Here is a 23,588-nt window from a genome sequence, read left to right as displayed (position 1 = left end):
GCCTGTTATGTTGTACCGGATTTGACCATATGTTGCTCCAGAAGTGTTCCATGTCTGTTATGTTTGGTGGATTGTCTATTTTAATGTGTGTGTTATCTATTGTCTGGTAAAATTTCTTTTGGTTTGTGTTGAATGTTTGGTTTTGTGTCTGCTAAGTCGTTTGGCCAATACTTGTAATTTCTGCTTCTTTTCATCTAATTGCTCTATCACTTCTTGTTGTGAGATTTTACCTAACCATTTTCGTTTTTTTCTGACATTTCATTTCTTATAAATTGTGTTAGCTGTCCAATGTCTTTTCTCAGTTTTTCTATTCTGATCTGTAGCCTGTGTTGCCATGCTGGTTTTGTGGGTTTCTTCTGTGTGTTGGTTGGTTCTGATCTCTGCCTAGTGTGTATATGTAGTGTAGTGAGTGCTCCTATATAAACCAATAGTTGTAACTCTTCCATAGTTGTGTTTTCATTTTGTTGTGTATGATTGTGTTGATAGTTTTTATTGTTTTGACTTTTGGGTTATTTGGCGGTCTATGCAAGAATGGTCTAATGGCTGTATTTGTGTCTTTGTATTCTATATACGTCAGCTGAAATTTTTCTTCTATAGCTAACATGTGTGTTACTTCGAGTTCTATTTGTGCTTGTTCTGGTGGCTGTCTTAAGATTTCGTTTTCCTCTGATTGTTTAATTGATGCGTGTTCTTTGTTTGTTTGCTCTGGGATGTTTGAGTCCATTACTGTATTTTCTTCTTCTTCTGATTGCACATTATTTTGTTCAAGTATTTGTTGTACTTGTTTGATGTTTTCTAATTCTGACTGGGGTATCCTGTTATTTTTGATTATTACACGGATCTGATCAGCTAGTCGTTCTGTTAAAAATTTTAATTCTGGGTATCTGATAATAAATATTGTGTATACTTGTGATCTGTATCCAGTTGTGTTGGTTCCTAGGTTTGTTGCTTGTTAATAACAGAACATGAGGTGTCTATTAACTTCATCTGACCATCTCATCCTCTGTGTTTTCCTTCTAGGGTGGTTGCAGGAAGCATATCCAGCAAAACACCTCTATTTGGATTTAAATCATTTTCCAGTTGGCTAGCAGTGTCGTTACCATTGTGGGCGGGCATAGGGTTCAAACGTCGTCCCCGACCACGACGGCGCTTGTCCGAGGCTTCTTTAGTTCTGTCCTGAACCAACTAATCACACTAAAAGGGGGGTTAGCCCTATTAGTGGTTTGTTCTTTTCGTCGCCTTTTACGACTGGCAGAACATACCGGAGGCCTATTCGTTTCCCGGGCCTCCACGGGGTTTATTATTATTATTATTATTATTATTATTATTATTATTACTCGTATTAGCAACAGCAGCAGTATTGCGGTTATGGGAATGAGACAAATTGGCAGATCACAAAGCAGATGCTATTTGACACAGAGTCCACGCACATTAACGTCCATCTCTCTTAAATTGGCCACTTTTACGACTGTTACTGTGGAGAATGATCGCGGCCAGATACAAATTAACTTTCACAGGACGACAAAAAAAAAAAAAAAAATTTAGAAATACGTTTGGCCAAGTGCAAATAGTATTTCATCTAAGGTTGGTCTCAGGAAGAACTCTGGCATTACTTTCTGCGAATAAAAAATGGCAAGTCGTTCAGAGATTCCTCTCTTATCTAGCAGTATGAGTTGATTCTGAGAAAGATAGGAAATTTTGAATTTAATGTCCCACCGACTTCAAGGTCATTAGAGACGAATCAAAGCTTGAACTGGGCAAGGATATATGCCGTAAGTCTTTAGACATTTAGGGAAACAAAAGATAGCTTTTATCAGTTTAGCCGTCGAAGTTTTTGGATCACTTTCCTCCTGAATGTGGGACAATGCCTAACCACTGCATTATCTCTTAGTCTGATTTTCAGGTTGGAGGAAAACAAGCGCCTGCCTAAACGCAAAACACATCTATTTAAAAAAGCAGCTAAAAATTCGTTTGGCGTCTTTCTAAGGCAGTCTCCACTGCTTCCGATCTGATTATGTAAGTACAGACGAGATGTGGTATGAATTCAAAGAAATAGAATCGACAGCATTTGAGAGAAACGTACCGCATAAATCAATAAGCGATGATACTGATCCCCCATGGTAAACAAAACGGATTAGAACACTGTTGCAGAAGCAATGAAAAAAATATGCTAAATTTAAAAGAACGCAAAATCCCTAAGATTTTGGAAGTTTTACAGAAGCTCGAAATTTAGCGCGAACTTAAATGCGAAATGGTTTTAATAGTTTCTACAACGAAACACTGTCTCCAAATCTGGCAGAAAACCCAAAGACATGATAGCCATTTGTAAAGAATACCAGCGGCGAGACACTATCAGTACTTTCAACTGCACAATAAAAATGGTGTCACTGATGAGATTGCCTCTAAAGCAGAGTTACTAAATATGGTTTTCCGAAACTCCTTCACCGAAGAAGACGAATTAAATGTTCCAGAAATCTAATCTAGAACAACTGCCAACATGAGTAGCTTAGCAGCGAAGCAGCATAGCGAAGCAGCTTAAATTACTTAATAAAGGCAAGGCCTCCGGTCGAGGCTGTGTATCAGCCAGGTTCCTTTCAGAGAATGCTGATAAATAACTCCGTACTTAGAAATTATATACATCAGCTTTCTCATCGAAAATTTCGTACCTAAAGAGTGGAAAGTTGCACAAATCACACCAATGCCCAAAAAAGAAAATAGGAGTAATCCGCTGAATTACACAACCAGATCACTAACATCAATTTGCAGTAGGTTTTTGGAACGTATACCGTTTTCCAACATTATGAATTACCTCGAAGAAAACTACTTATTGACAAATAGCCAGCACTGATTTAGAGAGTATCGTTCTTGTGATATACGACAAGCTCTTTATTCTTAAGAAGTAATGAGCGCTATAACTAGGGGATGTCAAATTCATTCCAAATTTTTAGACTTCCAGAAGCTTTTGACTCCGTTCCTCAGAAGCGTCGTCTAATCAAATTGCGTGCCTATGGAGTATAGCCTCAGTTGTGCGACTGGATACGTGGGTATCTGTGAGAAAGGCCACATTTCGTAATAATTGATGGGAATTCATTGAGTAAAACAGAAGTAATATCTGTCATTCTTCAAGGAAGTTTTAGGCCCTCTGCTGTTCTTGAACTACATGAACGATTTAGGAGACAATCTAAGCAGCCTCTTTGTTCGCAGATAAATCAGTCATTTACCGCCAGGAAAAGTAATTAGATGATCAAAGTCAATTGCTGAATGATTTAGGCAAGATATCTGTACGGTTCTGAAGTGGTAATTGACTCTAAACAATGAAAAGTGTTGAGTCATCCGAATGAGCACTAAAAGGAATCTTCTACATTTCAGTTACACTATAAATCACACAAATCTAAAGGCTAAATACTTAGAGATCACAATTACAAGTAACTTTAATTGTAATAATCACATAGAAAATGTTGTGGAGAAAGCAAACCAAAGACAGATTCATTGGTAGAACACCAAGAAAATGCAACAGGCCTCTGAAGAGACTGCTTACACCATGCTTGTCCGCCCTCTTCTGGAGTACTGCTGTGTGGTGTGGGATCCGCAAAAGATGGGACTGGCGGAGACATCGAAAAACGGGGAAGAGAGCCACAGACATGATACATGAATTGGGATGGCAATCATTAAAACAAAGGCGTTTTTCGTTGCAGCAGGGTCTTCTCGTGGAAAACAATCACTAACTTTCTCCTCCAATTGCGAAAATATTCTGTTGGCGCCCACCTACATACGAAGAAATGATCATAGTGATAAAATGAGAGAAATTAGAGTTCGTACAGAAAGATTTAAGTGCTCGCTTTTCCCGCGCGCCATTCGGGAGTGGAAAGGTAGAGAAATAGCTTGAAGATGGTTCGATGTATCCTCAGCCAGACAATTGTGAGTTGCAGAGTAATCATGTAGAGGCAGATGTAGATACCTACAATATAATCATTTATAGTAAGGTATTGTGCCATCAAACAGATAAACTGGGTAATTAGGTTTCCCCAGCGTACTGAATAATCTAACGGACTTGGGTATACAGTGAGATGAATTCCATGTCTTCGATTGGATTTTCGAACAGTTTTGTGACTTAACTGACTCAGGTTTTTATCAGCTCGACACACTGTCCAGCATTAAGATAGACGCGTCAGTGAGCTTTATCCCACAGTTAAGGTAGTTCTAAAGCGTCACGGAATGTTTCAGCATGAAGAGAATTACCATACTGACTAATCATGTCATACGGTCATAGTGTAATAGGTAAGGGAGGATTTCATGGCCCAAGAGTAACAAAAGCATGAAAAAGGAGGTTTAAAACTGTTTATGTGGATCGCAGATACACTTAAATCCATCCTTGATAACATATATATCTGACATTAAACTGTAAAATCTTTCCTCTTCTGACAATTGTTTACGAAACACAGATGCCTTCATGAAACGAAGATATTTGCCTGCCAACTAAAGAATGCCAGTTCAAATGATCAATTTTCGTTTTATGTGGACGATGTAATGCCTACGTAGCCAAGACCGAGAGTCAAGATGTTACTAAGTTCACAAAGAAAATAGTGTACAACAGTGATCTACCACCACACTGTCATTTCACTAGGTACACTGAAGACAGCAGAAAATCGGACAAAATACTAAATTACCCAAGCTAGTGGGAACGTGCTCGCAGGTACAGGGAACGAACGTTCAACCGGTGGAACGCACGGCTGCTGCCCTAGTTCCAGGAAAGCAAGCGGGATGTTAAGCGCCAAAGCATCAGTGCGTGATAATGCGTCGTGAAGACAGTGGAACGTCCGTAAAATTTGGACACGAGTGTCAAAGAAGCGTATTGGAACTACCACGTATCATACGTGCAAATCTAGAGCTCCTGGTCTGTGCAGGCAGAGATTTACAATCGTTTCATGAGTCAAGTGCTTTTAGCGCACACAGTTGAACCCTCCGAATGAACTACGAGCTGTAGCGCTACACTTCTACCGAAGGGGAGTATGAAACATTAGAATGTTCTGATATGGCAAGCAGGCGAGATGCGGGGAAAATAATTCAGATTCTTTGAACACTGACACTATTACAGCAGAAAAACTAGCTCTCTAGGACAAGGATGAATGATAGAATAGTTTAACTTCGCCCCTTGAATCAAGAACTCACCTCAGATAACAAAAATTAAACTTAGGGAAGCTAATTAGATGGACCAGACAATGAACTGAAATTCCGCTAATCGTGGATGCTATTCTAATACGAGGGTCATTTCAGAAGTCCTGCACACTGCGCATGCGCGACCGTTACGGTGGTGTGATCAAGTTGAAATTGATGTCAGTTCTGAGCGAGACTTCAGGCGTGACGGTCGTACACGTTAGTGCTGCTTCGCGTGGTTGTCTTGAGTAATTCAGATTTAAAATGGAAGCTGAAAGCGAGTCAGGTCGGGTTATACATACGTAGTTAACAGCGTGGGAAGAACCCAGAGGAAATTTACAACGCTTTAAGTGAGATATGCGAGAATAGTGTAGTCGATCGAAGTGAGGTATCACGGTGGCCTGGTCGTTTCCGTGACAGTCGGGTAAGGACTGAGGACAAAAAGAAATGGAAGGTCATCAACTACAACAGACTACACCTCCCAGGATATTGTTAATGGCATTTTGAGAGAGGATTGACTATACACATGAAAGAGGGTTGCATATGAGGCCAGAAAGTCTGTTACTTCAGTTTACAGAACCGTAACTGAAAAGTTAAAGATGAGAAAAGTTGCTGATAGATGAGTTCCGCATGATCTGAGTGAAGAGGAGAAAGCAGGTTGCAAAAGAATCGCAGGAGAATTGCTCCAACATTATCGAACAGAAGGAGAACAGTTTGTGAAAACGACTGTTGCACTTGAGGCCTAGACAAGATATTTTGAACCAGAACTGAAGACTCAGTCGTCACAATCTTAAAGTTCAGACACTCCAACCCAGAAAAAATTCCGCCGCCAACAAAGGTGAAACTTATGATCTTTTAATATGACGTGAATGGAGTCAGAGCTACAAATATAGTGCGCCACGGGACGTCTGTAACGTGAGTGTACTACAAGCCGTTTCTGCAATATGTTCTGTGTCCGAAAATTCGTCAAAGAGGGCCTTACATGCTTGCAGCTAGTGTCCCCATTTCGTGCGATAATGCAAGACTGCGTATTGCCCAACCAGTGAGAGAAACGCTGAACAAAAATGGATGGGGAGTACTTTCTCACCCACCATACTGTCCTGATATGAGCCCATCAAACTCATTTGCTCCCCAAACTGAAGGAACAACTCAGTTGAAGACGTTTTGATGAAGCTGATCAAGCTTCCAGTGAGGTGACCCCAGTAATCAGATAGATCAACAATGAAGGTGCTCTCTTGAATACAAAAGTTGCCAAAAACGGCCGGCCGGTGTGGCCGAGCGGTTCTAGGCGCTTCAATCTGGAACCACGCGACCGCTACGGTCGCAGGTTCGAATCCTGCCTCGGGCATGGACGTGTGTGATGTCCTTAGATTAGTTAGGTTTAAGTAGTTCTAAGTTCTAGGGGACTGATGACCTCAGATGTTAAGTCCCACAGTGCTCAGAGCCATTTGAACCATTTTTTTTGCCAAAAACGTTGGGAAGCTGTCATAAGCAAGAAAGGATATACTACAGAAGGCTTGTAAAGGTGTTTTGCAAAATAAATTATTTTCTTCAATTCTATCTTACAGTATGCAGACCTTTCAAATGAGCTTCGAATATACTGTGTTGGATCATTCGACGATATGACACGAAAATATAATAGGTTACCGACCTCTCAACCATGCTGCAAAGTATTCCCCCTGTTGTGCTATGTGAAAAGTAATCGCTAATTTATTCTCAATTACACAGAATGAGGTGCCGCAGTGATTAAGGCACTGGTCCCCATGTGGACAAACCTTACTCAAATCCCTATCTAGCCAACTAGGTTTGGGTCTGCGTCTGTTTCCCAAAATCAATTGAGACGAATGCTGTGCTGGTTTATCTGATAAGAAAACGGCCAATTTTCTGCGCTGTTCTTGTTCTGTCTGATACTTACTCAACCGCTAACCTACCTACCTACAATACAAACTGTGATTTAACTTTCATTGTCCTCACATTAATTTACGAAACTGTCTCTTAGATTTACTAGTGTAACATATTCAGCACTCTCTTTTGCATTTTCAAAAACTGAAGCCGTTGTAGGGAATTTCTAATGGATTTTAGCATAAGGATTTGTAACAAACAATTTAGTCTGCACAAAGCGCTTGAAGTTCGATTCGGCGGTAGAACATGAGCTACAAGTAAAGAAGGAAAAGCATATATTCTATCGTCGTCGGCTGATACTCGTATCCGAGTTTTCATTTCTCTCCTGACATTTCCTTTGTCACGGTTCAGGCGTGGAAGTGTCGTTGATGGCTTAGCAATCCAACCTTAGCGTGGAACAGGCGGCCACAGACATTACAGCTGATGGAAGGTGGAGGACGTGGCTGAGCCTGGAGGAGTTTACGTCTCCGGCGTTTGTCATTCTCCATTCTTCGACGTTCCAGCTCAAAGTTTTGAAGAGCATTTAAGGTAACTGAGCGCCAGCGACTTCGGTCTTCTGCTATTGTGGACCAGTTACTCGGATTGATGTTCAAGTTTTTCAGATTTTTCTTGTACTGATCCTTATAACGTTTGAGAGGGGCACCTCGTGGCCTTTTACCTGTGCTCACTTCGCTGTACAGCATTTGGCGTGGAAGTCTGTCATTTTTCATCCGCTGGACATGTCCGACCGATCTGAATTGATGCCCAATGATAAGAGCTTCCATGTTATACATTTTTGCTTTCTCAAGAACAGCTGTGTTGGATATGAAGTCATCCCATTTCAGGTTCATGATATATCTTAGCTTCTGTTGGTTGAAGCGTTCTAGTTTCTTCAGACTCTTGTGACATTATCCTGACTGCCTTGTCCGAGAATTACTTCGAGCAGATAGTTAGAGAACCAACTCGTGAAGCTAACGTTTTAGACCTCATAGCAACAAATAGACCGGAACTTTTCGACTCCGTGAATGTAGAAGAGGGTATCAGTGATCATAAGTCAGTGGTTGCATCAATGACTACAAGTGTAATAAGAAATGCCAAGAAAGGAAGGAAAATATATTTGCTTAACAAGAGTGATAGGGCACAAATCGCAGAATATCTGAGTGACCACCATCAAACGTTCATTTCTGAGGAAGAGGATGTGGAACAAAAATGGAAAAAATTCAGGAACATCGTCCAGTACGCCTTAGATAAGTTCGTACCGACTAAGGTCCAAAGCGAGGGGAAAGATCCACCGTGGTATAACAATCATGTACGAAAGGTACTACGGAAACAAAGAAAGCTTCATCATAGGTTTAAGAGTAGTCGAATCATAGCCGATAAGGAAAAGCTGAACGAAGCGAAAAAGAGCGTAAAGAGAGCAATGAGAGAAGCATTCAACGAATTCGAACATAAAACATTGGCAAACAATCTAAACAAGAACCCTAAAAAGTTTTGGTCATATGTAAAATCGGTAAGCGGATCTAAATCCCCTATTCAGTCACTCGTTGACCACGATGGCACCGAAACAGAGGACGACCGAAGAAAGGCAGAAATACTGAATTCAGTGTTCCGAAACTGTTTCACTGCGGAAAATCGTAACACGGTCCCTGACTTCAGCCGTCGCACGGACGCCAAAATGGAAAATATTGAAATAAACGATATCGGAATTGAAAAACAACTGCTATCACTTAGTAGCGGAAAAGCATCCGGACCAGACGAGATACCCTTAAGATTCTACAGTGATTATGCTAAAGAACTTGCCCCCTTTCTATCAGCAATTTATCGTAGATCGCTGGAAGAACGTAAAGTACCTAGCGACTGGAAGAAAGCGCAGGTCGTTCCCATTTTCAAGAAGGGTCATAAATCAGATGCGAATAATTATAGGCCTATTTCGCTTACGTCAATCTGTTGTAGAATAATGGAACATGTTTTGTGTTCTCGTATTATGACGTTCTTAGATAATACAAATCTCCTTCATCATAACCAACATGGATTCCGCAAACAGAGATCATGTGAAACTCAGCTCGCCCTATTTGCCCAAGAAATTCACAGTGCCGTAGACACTGGCGAGCAGATTGATGCCGTATTCCTGGACTTCAGGAAGGCATTTGATACGGTTCCGCACTTACGTTTAGTGAAAAAAATACGAGCTTACGGAATATCGGACCAGGTTTGTGATTGGATTCAGGATTTCCTAGAAGAAAGAACACAACATGTCATTCTTAACGGTTCAAAATCTGCAGATGTAGAGGTAATTTCGGGAGTACCGCAGGGAAGCGTGATAGGACCTTTATTGTTTACAATATACATAAATGACTTAGTTGACAACATCGGTAGCTCCGTGAGGCTATTTGCAGATGACACGGTTGTCTACAAGAAAGTAGCAACATCAGAAGACTCGTACGTACTCCAGGAGGACCTGCAGAGGATTAATGCATGGTGCGACAGCTGGCAGCTTTCCCTAAACGTAGATAAATGTAATATAATGCGCATACATAGGGGCAGAAATCCATTCCAGTACGACTATGCCATAGGTGGTAAATCATTGGAAGCGGTAACGACCGTAAAATACTTAGGAGTTACTATCCGGAGCGATCTGAAGTGGAATGATCACATAAAACAAATAGTGGGAAAAGCAGGCGCCAGGTTGAGATTCATAGGAAGAATTCTAAGAAAATGTGACTCATCGACGAAAGAAGTAGCTTACAAAACGCTTGTTCGTCCGATTCTTGAGTATTGCTCATCAGTATGGGACCCTTACCAGGTTGGATTAATAGAAGAGATAGACATGATCCAGCGAAAAGCAGCGCGATTCGTCATGGGGACATTTAGTCAGCGCGAGAGCGTTACGGAGATGCTGAACAAGCTCCAGTGGCGGACACTTCAAGAAAGGCGTTACGCAATACGGAGAGGTTTATTATCGAAATTACGAGAGAGCACATTCCGGGAAGAGATGGGCAACATATTACTACCGCCCACATATATCTCGCGTAATGATCACAACGAAAAGATCCGAGAAATTAGAGCAAATACGGAGACTTACAAGCAGTCGTTCTTCCCACGCACAATTCGTGAATGTAACAGGGAAGGGGGGATCAGATAGTGGTACAATAAGTACCCTCCGCCACACACCGTAAGGTGGCTCGCGGAGTATAGATGTAGATCACAGCGATATAACGTCCATGTTTCGCAGCCATATAGCAGGGTGGAAATGACTACAGCTTTGTACACCATCAGTTTGGTGTACAGCGATAGGTCATTATTCAGGAAGACACGCTTTGTAAGACGTCCAAATGCTAAATGGGCAGCACGTAATCTATTTTCCACATCTTTTCCAGATGAGCAGTTAGATGACAGTATGCTTCCCAGGTAGAGGAAATGGTCCACTTGTTCCAAGGGTGTATCATAAATAGATATGCTGAAGTCAGGAATGGAGGAGCCAGGAGTTGGCTGCGCCATCACTTTTGTCTTTGGAATATTGATGGAGAGACCAAATCGTTCGTACGCCCTGCTGAAGGAATCAACTGACTGCTGCAACTCTGCAGGTGAATGAGCTGGAGAAGCATTGTCATCAGCATACTGCAGCTCTGTCACACGAGTGGTACTGGTGAACCTTTTTGAATGGAGTCTGGACTGGTTGAATAATCCTCCATCAAACCTGTACTGCAGTTCTATTCCTGCATTGTTTACGGTTGTCTCGTAAAGCATAGCTGCCAGATACAATGCAAATAATGTTGGTGCAAGAACGCATCCTTGTTTAAGCCCACTTGTTATTGGAAATTCTCCAGTCGTTTCATTCTGGCAGAGGACCTGTCCAGTCATATCATCGTGGAAAGCTTCAATCAGATCAACAAAATGTTCAGGGCAGCCGAAGTGTTTTAAGACCATCCACATGGCTTCTCTGGGAACTGTATCAAAGGCCTTTTCTAGATCGTAGAAAACAAGCAGTAAAGGCTTTTGCTGTTCTCTGCACTTCTCCTGTAGTTGTCGTGCACAGAAAATCATGTGAATTGTCCCTCTTGAAGGTCGAAACCCGTATTGAGACTCAGGTAGTATAGTCTCTGAAAGTGTCTGGAGGCGATTTAAAAGGATTCCTGCAAAAATTTTGCCAGTGACAGAGAGTAGAGATATTCCCCGGTAGTTACCACAGACGCTTCTGTCGCCCTTCTTGAAGATGGTGACAATTGTGGAGTTCTTCAAGTCAGCTGGTACCTTGCAGGTTTCCCACATTAATAGAATGAGTGAGAAGAGCCTGGTTTTTAGAGGCAAGCCGCCACCCTCAATAAGCTCCATCGGGATGCTGTCAGGCCCAGGAGCCTTCCCAGGTTTCACACTCTTGAGTTCATTGCAAAATTCTTGAAAAGTTGGAGGATCAGCCATCCAGGGTTTTGGAGGGTGCTTGGGACATCTTTGAGAAAATCTCCAGTGGCAGTAGAAGGGCGGTTTAATAGTGAGCTGAAGTGCTCTTTCCAACGATTTAAGATGTCCTGACTTTCAGTAAGAATGGTGGAGTTGTCAGCAGCTTTCAGTGTTCCTGATGAGGAGCGGATAGGTCCATACAGCTCTTTAATACCAGCGTAGAAGCCACGCAGGTTCCTTGCATCGGAAAGATTTTGGAGTTTTGTGGCTTTCTGTTGCCACCATTTGCTCTTGATTACTCGTACTTCACTTTGACATTTCTGCTTGAGTTCTTGAAAGTGTGCTTTCTTTTCTGCGCAGGACTGATCTTGAGCAAGGGAGAGGTAAGCATCCCGCTTTGCATTGATGATGGCTTGGATTTCTCCATGGTTGTTATCAAACCAGTCACTTCTTTTCCGTGCGCTAAAACCAACAGCATTCTCAGCAGTTTCTTTGATGATGTTCTTTAATGTGGTCCATTCTTGTTCGACGTCATCTGTGGTTGCTGGAGCTTTGTTAAGTTGTTCAGACAGTATGTCTTGGAAGTGTGAGCGAACGTTTTTGTTGTTCAGGTTGCTTATGTTGAATTTTCTGCGTGGTGGGTTTGAAAAGTGGGATCGTGGCTTGCGATACTTTGATACTCTCAAACGACTGACTAAAAGTCTATGGTCAGTCCAGCACTCGTCGAAGTTTAGTGCTGCTTTTGTGATGAGAATGTCTTTCTTGTCACGCTGTCGCGTAGTAACGTAGTCTATAAGATGCCAATGTTTGGAGCGTGGGTGCATCCATGTGGTCTTATAGCGGTTACGCAAACGGAATTGGGTATTGGAGATGAAAAGCTCGTGCTCAGCACATAGACCAAGAAGTAACAACCCATTTGCATTGCAGTTATCCACCCCTTGTTTACCCATGACGTCTCTCCAACAACCGTTGTCCCTTCCCACTCTGGCATTGAAATCACAAAGTAAAATTAATTTATCTTGAATGGGTATTTTAGAGTACTGTTCAGTTGGTGGTAGAACTGTATCTGTGTGTCTTCATCACTGTCTAAAGTAGGAGCATATGCAGAGACGAAGGTGATGAATCTGTCTGAACCAATGGGTACTCTAAGAGTCATCAGTCTTTCTTTAATTGAGACAGGTGTAAGTCGAAGATCTTTCACTATTTTCGTTTTTACGGCAAATGCTGCACCATGGATGCGTGGTTCTCCTGCGTCCTTTCCCTTCCAGAAGATGGTGTACCCTGAAGGTACCTCACTAATGTGTTCCTCACCTGAGAGTCTTGTCTCACTCAAGGCAGCTATGTCTATATCTAGCCGGGCTAGTTCTTGGGTGATAAGAGCGGTTCTTCTCTCTGGTCTGTAATTGTTCACGTCCAGGAGGGTCCTGACATTCCATGTCCCTATTGTCATAATCATTTCATTCTTCTTTTGTTTACGTCCGCAGTATAAGGAGTGACCTACTGGGTGCGGATTCCCAGCCCGGTTCAAGTGTGACTTTCGATGTTTACCCACATTTTCTAGGGCCTTCCCCATTCAGGGTGGGCAGCGGTCATCCTAAATAGGCCTGCCCAGTCGCAGATGCAGATGCAGGACCGGATTCCCGAGTAGTCTCACGGGTTCTCAGGAAGGCGACCATCACACACCTGCCGCCAATGTGCAGGTCCAGACTAGTAGCTTCCAGCCTCACTCGGAGCCTGCTACCATCGTCCTTATCCCATCGCCATTGGTCTTTAGAGAAAATTACAGGAGAAATTGCAATTTGCGTGAATTTGTTTAAGGTGGATTACAGCTTGCGAGGAAGTGACCCACACACTATGATTCTGGAACAATTCATCACGGCACATATGTATGTGACATGTGACTTCAGGTACCAGAACTGCAACGAACTGCCGCGAGCTCAATGATGGCTGAGCGGCGCCTTTACAGCCAGTTCGTCTGGCATGACCTCTTCCGCCTCCACGATCGTTGAGAACCTGGGATATAAGATTCTTCTTCCGCTCGCTTCGCCGTTGGGTCGAAGGGTAGATAATAGATACTAGAGAGGAAAGTGAAAGACACCCTTGGGCCTCGGAAACCTAATACCGTTGGGGTCTAAGAAACCAAGAGTTGGCCGAGGGGGGCCGGATAGGAAAGGAAACAGGAGAAGCCTGACAAGTAAGTGGAAGTAATGACAGGCTTAGTTAAGGGCCCGTGTGGTTGCCACCAACATACTCCCAAGACGGGAGCCCCCTGCGGTATATACTGGTGTAACGACATCGTCAATTAAGATTTCAATGGACACGGCACCATCGGAATTGCACCGTGGATCAATTCGAAGAAGTCGCTTGGTCGGATGAATTAAGTTTCTTCCTACGCCAGGTCTATACACTGATGAGATGTCGGTGGTTCTTGGGCGCGGAGCTGACGACCGATAGCGTCCCAGACGTGTTCCATAGGGTTCGGATAAGGGGAATTTGGTGGCCAATACATCAACGTGATTTCGCTATCGTGATCCTCATACAACTTTAGTGTAACTATGACCTTGTGAGACCGACAGTTATCCGGATGGACGGTGCCATCGCCGTCGAGGAAGACACGAAGCATGAAGGGACGCATATGGTCCACATTAATGTTCACGTAGTTCACAGCTGTGACAGTATCTTCGATTACTACCATAGATTCCGTGGAAGCCGAGGTGAATTTCTCCACATAGCATAATACTGCCCGCACTGGCATGCCTCCGTAGGGCGGTGTACGTTTCGAGCAGCCGTTCACCCCGTTGACTAAGTATCCGGACAGGACCACTGACCTGGCGTAGGAAGAAACTTAATCCATCCGACCAAGCGACATCTTCCGATTGATCCACAGTCCAATTCCGATGGTGCCGTGTCCATTGAAATCTTAATTGACGATGTCGTTACACCAGTATACGAGGGTGAGTCAAATGAAAACCTTAAATATTTTTTTTAAATATTCATTGTGCAGAAGTGGTACAAAGCTATATCACTTTTCAACATAATCTCCCCCTCGCTCAATTCAAGTCCTCCAGCGCTTACAAAGTGCATAAATTCCTTTAGAAATTTTTTTTTCTGTAGTCCGCGCAACCACTCATGCACCGAGTGGCGTACCTCTTCATCAGAACGGAACTTCTTTCCTCCCATTACGTCTTTGAGTGGTCCAAACATATGGAAATCACTTGGGGCAAGGTCTGGTGAGTATGGTGGATGAGGAAGACCCACTAAATGCAGGTCTGTGATTGTTGCAACTGTTGTACGGACAGTGTGGGGCCTTGCATTGTCATATTGCAAAAGGACATCTGCTGACAGCAATCCACGTCGCTTTGATTTGATTGCAGGCCGCAGATGATTTTTACGAGATCTGTGTATGATGCACTAGTGACAGTGGTCCTTCTAGGCATGTAATGCTCCAAAATGACGCCTTTTTCGTCCCAAAAGACAGTCATCATAACCTTCCCTGCTGATGGTTCTGTTCGAAACTTCTTTCGTTTTGGTGATGAGGAATGGCGCCATTCCTTGCTCGCTCTCTTCTTTTCCAGTTGGTGGAAGTGAAGTTTCGTCCCCAGTAACGATTCTTGTAAGGAAGCCATCGCCTTGTCGTTCAAAGCGCCGAAGAAGTTCTTCACAAGCATCAACACGTCGTTCTCTTATTTCAGGAGTCAGCTGCCGTGGCACCCATCTTGCAGACACTTTGTGAAACTGGAGCAGATCATGCACAATGTCGTGTGCTGACCCATGTCTAATCTGTAAACATGCTGCAATGTCATTCAGCGTCACTCTGCGTTTTTCCTTCACTATGGCTTCAACTGCTGTAATGTTCTGTGGAGTCACAACTCGTTGTGCCTGACCTGGCCGAGGAGCATCTTCCACTGAAGTCACACCATTTGCTAACTTCCTACTCCATTCTTAGACTTGCTGCTGTGACAAACATGCATCACCGTACTGAACCTTCATTCGTCGATGAATGTCAATAGGTTTCACACCTTCACTACGCAAAAACTAAACAACAGAACGCTGTTCTTCCCTGGTGCAAGTCGCAAGTGGGGCGGCCATCTTTTTACTGATACTGCGACGGTATGTGTGCATCTGCACTATGCTGCCACTTACAGGCCATTCTGCACGCTATTTGTAGCAAGCTTACCAACTTACAGGATAACGGCGCGAAATTTCGATTTGTTATTACAAATTTAAGGTTTTCATTTGATTCACCCTCTTAGAGACACGTAGGGGTCGTCTGGTTACGAGCTGCTTTCTATTTGGGCTTAACGGTTCGATCTGGAAGACTTTTGCCTATACCAGCATTATACTCTTATCAAACCTACCACAGATCCCCGCCTATCCTACTTAGAAGAGCGGACACGCCTTCAACTTCCACGTTCTGTGACGAGGCTTGATGTCCACCACCTTTCCACCTACTCGTGGTTTCATCACCCTTCAATAGCTTTTCATAGATGCTCGAGACTGTAGCACGTGAAGAACCGATTAGCTTCACCGTTTCCGAGATGCTAGTTCACAAGCGAGGGGCCCCTAACAATCTCCCGTTCTGCAAAGATGCTTTTGTCGGTGAATTTACCGTTTGTGGATCGTATCCTCGCTAGAATGAATTCCCATCGTCTTCACTCCGTTTATATGCTTTTATTGCCACTTCACATGCCCATAGCTTCACTAGGTGGTATTCGCTCTCGCGTGGGCATTGGACATAATGTTTTGGTTCGTCATTGTATATTTTTATATCGCTGAAAGTGCTCATGTGATTTTACCTGACTGGCATACCGATTCTGGACTGTACGGCCTTCGAAAAGTAACGTTTTGGCTATCACTTACATTTTCATCGCTCATACTTGGCCGGCAAGTGCTGATTTACAGTTATTAATCACCAGACCTTGCATAATTGCCCTCGAATTCGACAGAGGTACACAATGTGAGGTCAGTTGGTTTCACACTTTTCTTTTCTTGCACTCTATACTTATTCACAACACAGAAACACTGAATTGCACTAATGACAGTCAACCTCACGATACCTATACTCATGTGAAACGTACAAGATACTGTAGGAAGACAACCGCAAATTCGCCCCACCAGGGCTATGGCCAGAGCAGCCTCCGCCACTTCACCTTACGATCAAAAAAAAAAAAAAAATGGTTCAAACGGCTCTGAGCACTATGGGACTTAAAGTCTGAGGTCATCAGTCCCCTACAACTCAGAACTACTTAAACCTAACTAACCTAAGGACATCGCACACATACATGCCCGAGGCAGGATTCGAACCTGCGACCGTAGCAGTTCCGGACTGAAGCGCCTAGAACCCCTCGGCCACCGCGGAAGGCTCTTACGATCATTTAATGAGTGCGGGACTGGCTTTGATTAAACAAATTGTTTTATTTGCCGCGTGCGGTGGGATTGATCTTCAAATGATAGTTGCAAGTCACATAATTTAAAGAATATCTACTGATTCGAATGCATCTAAACTATAGAGACAAATTACACGGCTTTTTTAAAGGATTGCTGTAGGTTATTTCTAAACAAACAATACAGTACTCCTAATTTAAGCTGATAAATGTTTTAGCGTCACACTATTACATCATACAAAAACCGCCATAAAAATTGAGGAAGATTGAAATTAGTACTCAAAATCAATTATAACAATATGAAAATAATGTATAATCTGAAAGTCTAAACGAGAGCATTAGTGTTCAACAATAAAGTAATTGAATCAGTTAATTTATTTAGGACAGTTGAAGGCAGCTACTGGATGGACAGAAAAAGAAATAATTAGGAGCGTAAAAATGGTCTGCAGTAGTATCCGTGAAATGAGTAGAGCCGTTAAACCTAAGCTTCCATTCTGAAATACCGAAAGTTTGTAGGAAGTGTAGATTACTAATTTTGTCGTACGATAGTGAGACGGTTTCAAAGCGAAAACCATAAAAAAGTATATGGGTTTGTCTGTGACCTATGGGGAGATGGACGCGGAAATTACTAGGAAAATACAGAGTAATCAGGGAACAGACGTAATTATGAGAAATGAAATGGAAATGAGCTAGATGTATAGCCTGGTGAATGGATGGCACATTGGATTCGACAAGGCAAACGACCGAGACGACGATCGATACGATGAGCTAATGGATGGTTCGTAGCTGATATTAGGAATATGTGGGAGCAGTATGGGCTCAGAATGTAATGAATTTAGAAGCCTGGAGGGCGCATTTATCTAGCTGTGGATGTCAAATGACAATGATTATGGCACTCTTGATCATGAGTGACAAAGTTTTAGCATAAACCTAGGTGATTACATTAAAGGCGTTCTTAGCCGCCCGGCGTTATTAGTACGTTCTTGAAACTACGTACTTCAACTGATGCACATTACCTCTATGAAAAATGCAGTTATTTACTGTTCACAGAGACTATTGCCCTGATCAACGACGAAGTCAGTAACGACGGATCACTGACTCCCATTTCACAAAGACGGGCTAAATGGCTAGCAGCGAGCTTGTCGAGCAGTTCGTTGAAAATCTGACAACGGTAGAACGGGTATAAAATTTTCCACATTGCCACCGAAACCGAAAGTTTAACAGTCTGTTACTTTGTCTCAATTTTTCAATACCATTTTAATGTGGCAGCAAATTTATTACGTTACAGAAGCTGTATAAGACATTCAGTGCGTCTGGGCAGAGCTACGCCACTGTTGTGTTAACTCTCTGCAACATTCCTATTTGCCGCCCAGGATTTCGTTCTATTTTTTGTTTTGCGAATTATCTTCTCCGCAAACGCACGTATAATAAGAAAAGTTCCTCTGTGAGGTGCGACAACGTGTGATTAAACATCTCAGACCTCAAACATGATTTTGCTGTTGGTTGTTTTTGAGTGCGGGCCAGCTCAGCCATCGTTAAAAAGTTTACAGATGCGGGTGGCCACGAAAAGTCGGTCGGAAGCAGCTCTTAAATGGTAACCTAGTACAGTACTGAATTTCACGGTCGCGTGTCGGTCGAAATGTACGGTAATAATACTGAGCAGTCGTCGAGGATTGAAGCATTCACGAAAACTGAAATTTTATTTGAATATCGGGTCACAGTTTTGCAACTGTAGTTCTATTGTAGGTTTTGGCGAATGATGTAGGAAATCAATAGTAACATCTAATTTCATCGTGCTCAATGAACTCCACCCAACTAATTATCATGTAATGCTAATTAAGAAACAACAAATAATCGACAAGGAGCAGTAATTATCAACGAAGTGAGCAAGCGAGGGAGCTCACAAATGGTTCAAATGGCTCTGAGCACTATGGGACTCAACTGCTGAGGTCATTAGTCCCCTAGAACTTAGAACTAGTTAAACCTAACTAACATAAGGACATGACAAACATCCATGCCCGAGGCAGGATTCGAACCTGCGACCGTAGCGGTCTTGCGATTCCAGACTGCAGCGCCTTTAACCGCACGGCCACTTCGGCCGGCAAGGGAGCTCACAACTTACCAAATTGCGTGATAGGGCTAACGCAGTGCGTATTTATAGCGCAGGAAGAAAGGAAGGAAAAATGGTTCAAATATCTCTAAGCACTATGGGACTTAACATCTAAGGTCATCAGCCCCCTAGACTTAGAACTACTTAAACCTAACCTAAGGACAGCACACACATTCATGCCCAAGGCAGGTTTCGAACCTGCGACTGTAGCGACAGCGCGGTTCCGGACTGAAGCGCCTAGAACCGCTCGGCCACAGCGGCCGCCAAGGAAGGAAGTGTAATTTGCATTAGGCACTGCGGACAGTGGGCAGTGGTCTCTAACGGTGGTCATCAAACGGCCCAGATCAAGTATAGTAAAACACTTCCCTTAACGGGCAGTCCTCAATAGCGGACTCCTCTGAAAAACCAACATTAAAATTCCGCTGCAAAGTAGTATTATCCCTTATGGTAAAATTGTTCCGAATTGCAGAGATTCTCAATAATGTTAGTGCTAAGATGCCACGAAAAGGTAGAGATCAAAATGTATGAAAAGGGAGAGTTTAGTGTTAGAGATATGGCCACGAGGTTTGCTATTGGAAAAACACGGATCACTGACTTAAGAAACAAAAAGGACATTAGCGGATTACTCCTATTTCCTTGACTGGAAATGATAAACTTACCAGTAAAGGCGCTTTTCCCAACACATCAGGCTTAAAAGCAGACAATTTGACTTCCGAATGGTATGCCACGCTAGCAGCAGTAACGTGCTAGTTAGTGGACCTGTGATCCGCGAGAAACCATCCGCAGTAACCAAGGAGTTAGGACTTTGTGATTTTAAAGCTTCTGTAGGTTGCCTTGACAAATTTAGGAGTAGACACAACATCTCTTTTCTGTCTATGGTGAATCCAGGTGGTGGTTGTGGTCTTCAGTCCAAAGACTGGTTTGATGCAGCTCTGAATGATACTCTATCCTGTGCAAGCCTCTTAATCTGCGAGTAACTACTGCAACCTACATCCTTCTGAATCTGCTTATTGTATTCATCTCTGTCTCCCTCTACAATTTTTACCCTCTATGCATCCCTCCAGAACTAAATTGGTGATTCCTTGATGTCTCAGGACGTGTCCTACCAACCGATCCTTCTAGTCAAATTGTGCCACAAATTCCTCTTCTCCCCAATTCTGTTCAGTACCTCATTAGTTACGTGATCTACCCATCTAATCTTCAGGATTCTTCTGTAACATCACATTTCAAAAGCTTCTATTCTTTTCTTGTTTAAACTGTTTATCGTCCATGTTTCACATCCATACAAGACTATACTCCAAGCAAATATTTTCAGAAAAGACTTCCTGCCACTTAAATCTATAATCGATGTTAAATTTTTCTTCTTCAGAAACGCTTTCTTCGCCATTGCCAGTCTGGATTTTATATCCTCCCTAGTTCGACCATCCTCAGTTATTTTGCTGCCCAAATAGCAAAACTCATCTACTACTTTAAGTGCCTCATTTCCTAATCTAATTCCCTCAACGTCACCTGATTTAATTTGACTACATTCCTTTATCCTAGTTTTGTTTTTGTTGATGTTCCTCTTTTACCTTCCTTTCAAGACACTGTCCATTCTGTTCAACTGTTCTTCCAAGTCCTTTGCTGTCTCTGACAATTACAATATCATCGGCAAACCTCCCTGGATTTTAATTCCTACTCCAAACTTTTCTTTTGTTTCCTTTACTGTTTGTTCAATGTGCCGATTGACTAACATCGGGGATAGGCTACAACCCTGTCTCACTCCCTTCTCAACCATTGCTTCCCTTTCGTGCCCCTCGACTCTTATAACTGCCCTCTGGTTTCTGTACAAATTGTAAATAGCATTTCCCTCCCTGTATTTTATCCCTGCCACTTTCAGAATTTGAAAGAGTATTCCAGTCAACGGTGTCAAAAGCTTTCTCCAAGTCTACAAACCCGGGTTAGTGGACGAAAATATCGTGTCAGACTGGTAAAAAAATTGATTGTATGGCATTGTTGGCTGGGAGGCCCCATTCGAGGGAGTTCGGCCGCCGTATTGCAAGTCATTTTTAGTTGACGCCACTTCGGCGACTTGCGAGTCAATTATAATGATAATGGAGAAGAGGGTAACAGGAATTTATGACGCTTATGAAGAAAGAAACATTTTGAACAGTGACAAGATTGGTCTTTTCTTCAGAACTGTTCCCAGTAAAGCAATGGCCTTGAAAGGTGTAAACTGTTCAGGAGGCAATATGATATGCTACTATGAACAGGCTTTAATTATTAGTACGGCTGCGAAGCCTCGTTGTTTTAAGGGTACTGACTTGAGTAAACAAAGTGGAGCGGTATGTTAATAAACGATCCTAGATGACTAGTGCAATAATGACTGAATGGTTGCAAGCACTTGATAGAAAAATGGAAAGATAAAGGAAGAAAGTGGCTCTGTTTATGGCCGATGCCACCTCCCATTGCGATGCTGCTCTAAAAAAATATGAAAATAATCTTTTGCCGCCATATTCACCTTCATATTGCCAGTTACTGTACCAGAGGATTACTCAAAATTTGGAAAGTGTTTCACAGGAAGAAAGTTTTGAGACATATGTTGTCTCGAATGGACAATGTTGAATCTGGATATGAATTCTGAAAATCTTTCAAATTTATTGGATGCAGTTATGTGGATTTCTTCAGCGTTAAAACGAGTAAGCCGGCCGCAGTGACCGAGCGGTTCTAGGCGCTTCAGTCGAACCGCGCGACCGCTACTTTCGCAAGTTCGAATCCTGCCTCGGGGATGGATGTGTGTGATGTCCTTAGGTTAGTTAGGTTTAAGTAGTTCTAAGTTCTAGGGGACTGATGACCTCAGATGTTAAGTCCCGTAGTGCTCAGAGCCATTTGAACCATTTTGAAAACGAGTAACATCCACTACAATCAAAAAAGATTTCAAGAAGGCGAGTTTCATTTTTAATGACCGTGCTTCAGCCTTTGAGGACGGTGTCTAAGAAAACCTCAAGGAACATGAGCATGAACTTCTGACTTTAGTAGAGGAATTTGATGGATCTGAGGGATACGCCAGTATCGATTAAGCACTATTCACAGAAAGTACATCAACTAGCGTAAGTTAACTCATACAAGAGCTTCATCAAGAAGGGTGTGGTGATAATGTCGGGAACTGACAACAGAACGAAGATGAAGATGACGTAACAGAAATGGACTTCACTCCATTCCACTCCACTTCCAAGTAAGCAGGCAGTTTAAGAGGTGATAAAATTTAAATACTACTTTTAGTGAAAGGAAATAAAGAGCTACTTAGTTTGACGTTAGCAGTTTAAGGGAATTATAAATGACTGTCTGGTTCTGGAACAGTACATGATTAGTTCAAATCAACCTCCGAGAATGCATGAAATATACTGTGTTATACTAATATGTGGCTATTTGTTAATGTAGTAATGTGCTGAAAGACAAATTTTCACTAAAATTACTTGTACAGTATACAGTAGTACAGGACTCTTCTGTCTACAGCACATTGTACGTACTGTATTGTACAGTGTATTTTTATCCTTTTCTGAATAGCCGATATTTCTTAAAAGCGGACGTTTCTATTTTCGCCATAGATGTCCGTTATTCAGAAGTTTTAGTCCTACTATATTCGTGCGGCCTGCGGTTTTCCTCTCCAAAAACGCCAACCAACGTTAAGAGTTTAAGAGTGTAGTCTTCATGCTCAGTAAGAAACAAAAAGACAGTAATATTTTAAGATGTGCTTAAATTTAACAGACGTTCGTGAATCCGACCGTGAGCTAAGTGAAGTTATCGTCAGAGGAGGGATGGAAGGGGGGGGGGGGGGGGGGAGCGCAGCCACTGCGGCTTTAGAGTGTGACGTGACAGAGGGAGAATGTTTTACTGTTTGTATTCCAGTTCTGACAGCTCACGAGCGTGCGAGACTCCTACTGATCAATGCTACAGTAGACATTTCAGACTCATTAATATGGATTCGTGAACACGCGTAACAGAGATGGTCGTCTTCAAATGCGATACACATTTCTAGTTAGGAATATTAAACTAAATTAAGGCTGTTTTAATACAACGCAATGGGAAGAAAAACGACATTCAATGACATTCAAAAGCCGGCCGCGGTGGCCGTGCGGTTCTAGACGCTTCAGTCCGGAACCGCGGGACTGCTACGGTCGCAGGTTCGAATCCTACCTCGGGCATGGATGCGTGTGATGTCCTTAGGTTAGTTAGGTTTAAGTAGTTCTAAGTTCTAGGGGACTGATGACCACAGCTGTTAAGTCCCATAGTGCTCAGAGCCATTTTTGACATTCAAAACATTTTTGTTCTCGTCTCACATTGCATAACGCATTTAAGTGCAAGTACAGTTGCTGTCATTAATCAATTACCCGCTCATAATGACAACGTAACAGCACTTCGTCAGGTAATTATAATGTCGCACCTATGGTGTCGCTCACGTTGTCAGCAACCCGAAACAGAACAGTCGATGCGAAGTATTTGGATTGCTACCGTGTTTTAACGTTTAGTACTTGGGGTATGCTGCCAACTTATCGCATCCTTACTGCAGCTAGTCAACTGGGAGCTCATAACTGACTTGTGTAGGTTACCAGTTAATAATAAGATCGCTATACATGCGGCCTGAAGTGTCGCCCCCACAATTTCAGTACCGGCTCTTGTGC

This window comes from Schistocerca serialis, chromosome 3 (genome assembly GCF_023864345.2).
Source record: "Schistocerca serialis cubense isolate TAMUIC-IGC-003099 chromosome 3, iqSchSeri2.2, whole genome shotgun sequence".
In the NCBI taxonomy this organism is placed as follows: Eukaryota; Metazoa; Arthropoda; class Insecta; order Orthoptera; family Acrididae; genus Schistocerca; species Schistocerca serialis.
This window is presented reverse-complemented; position numbering follows the sequence as displayed.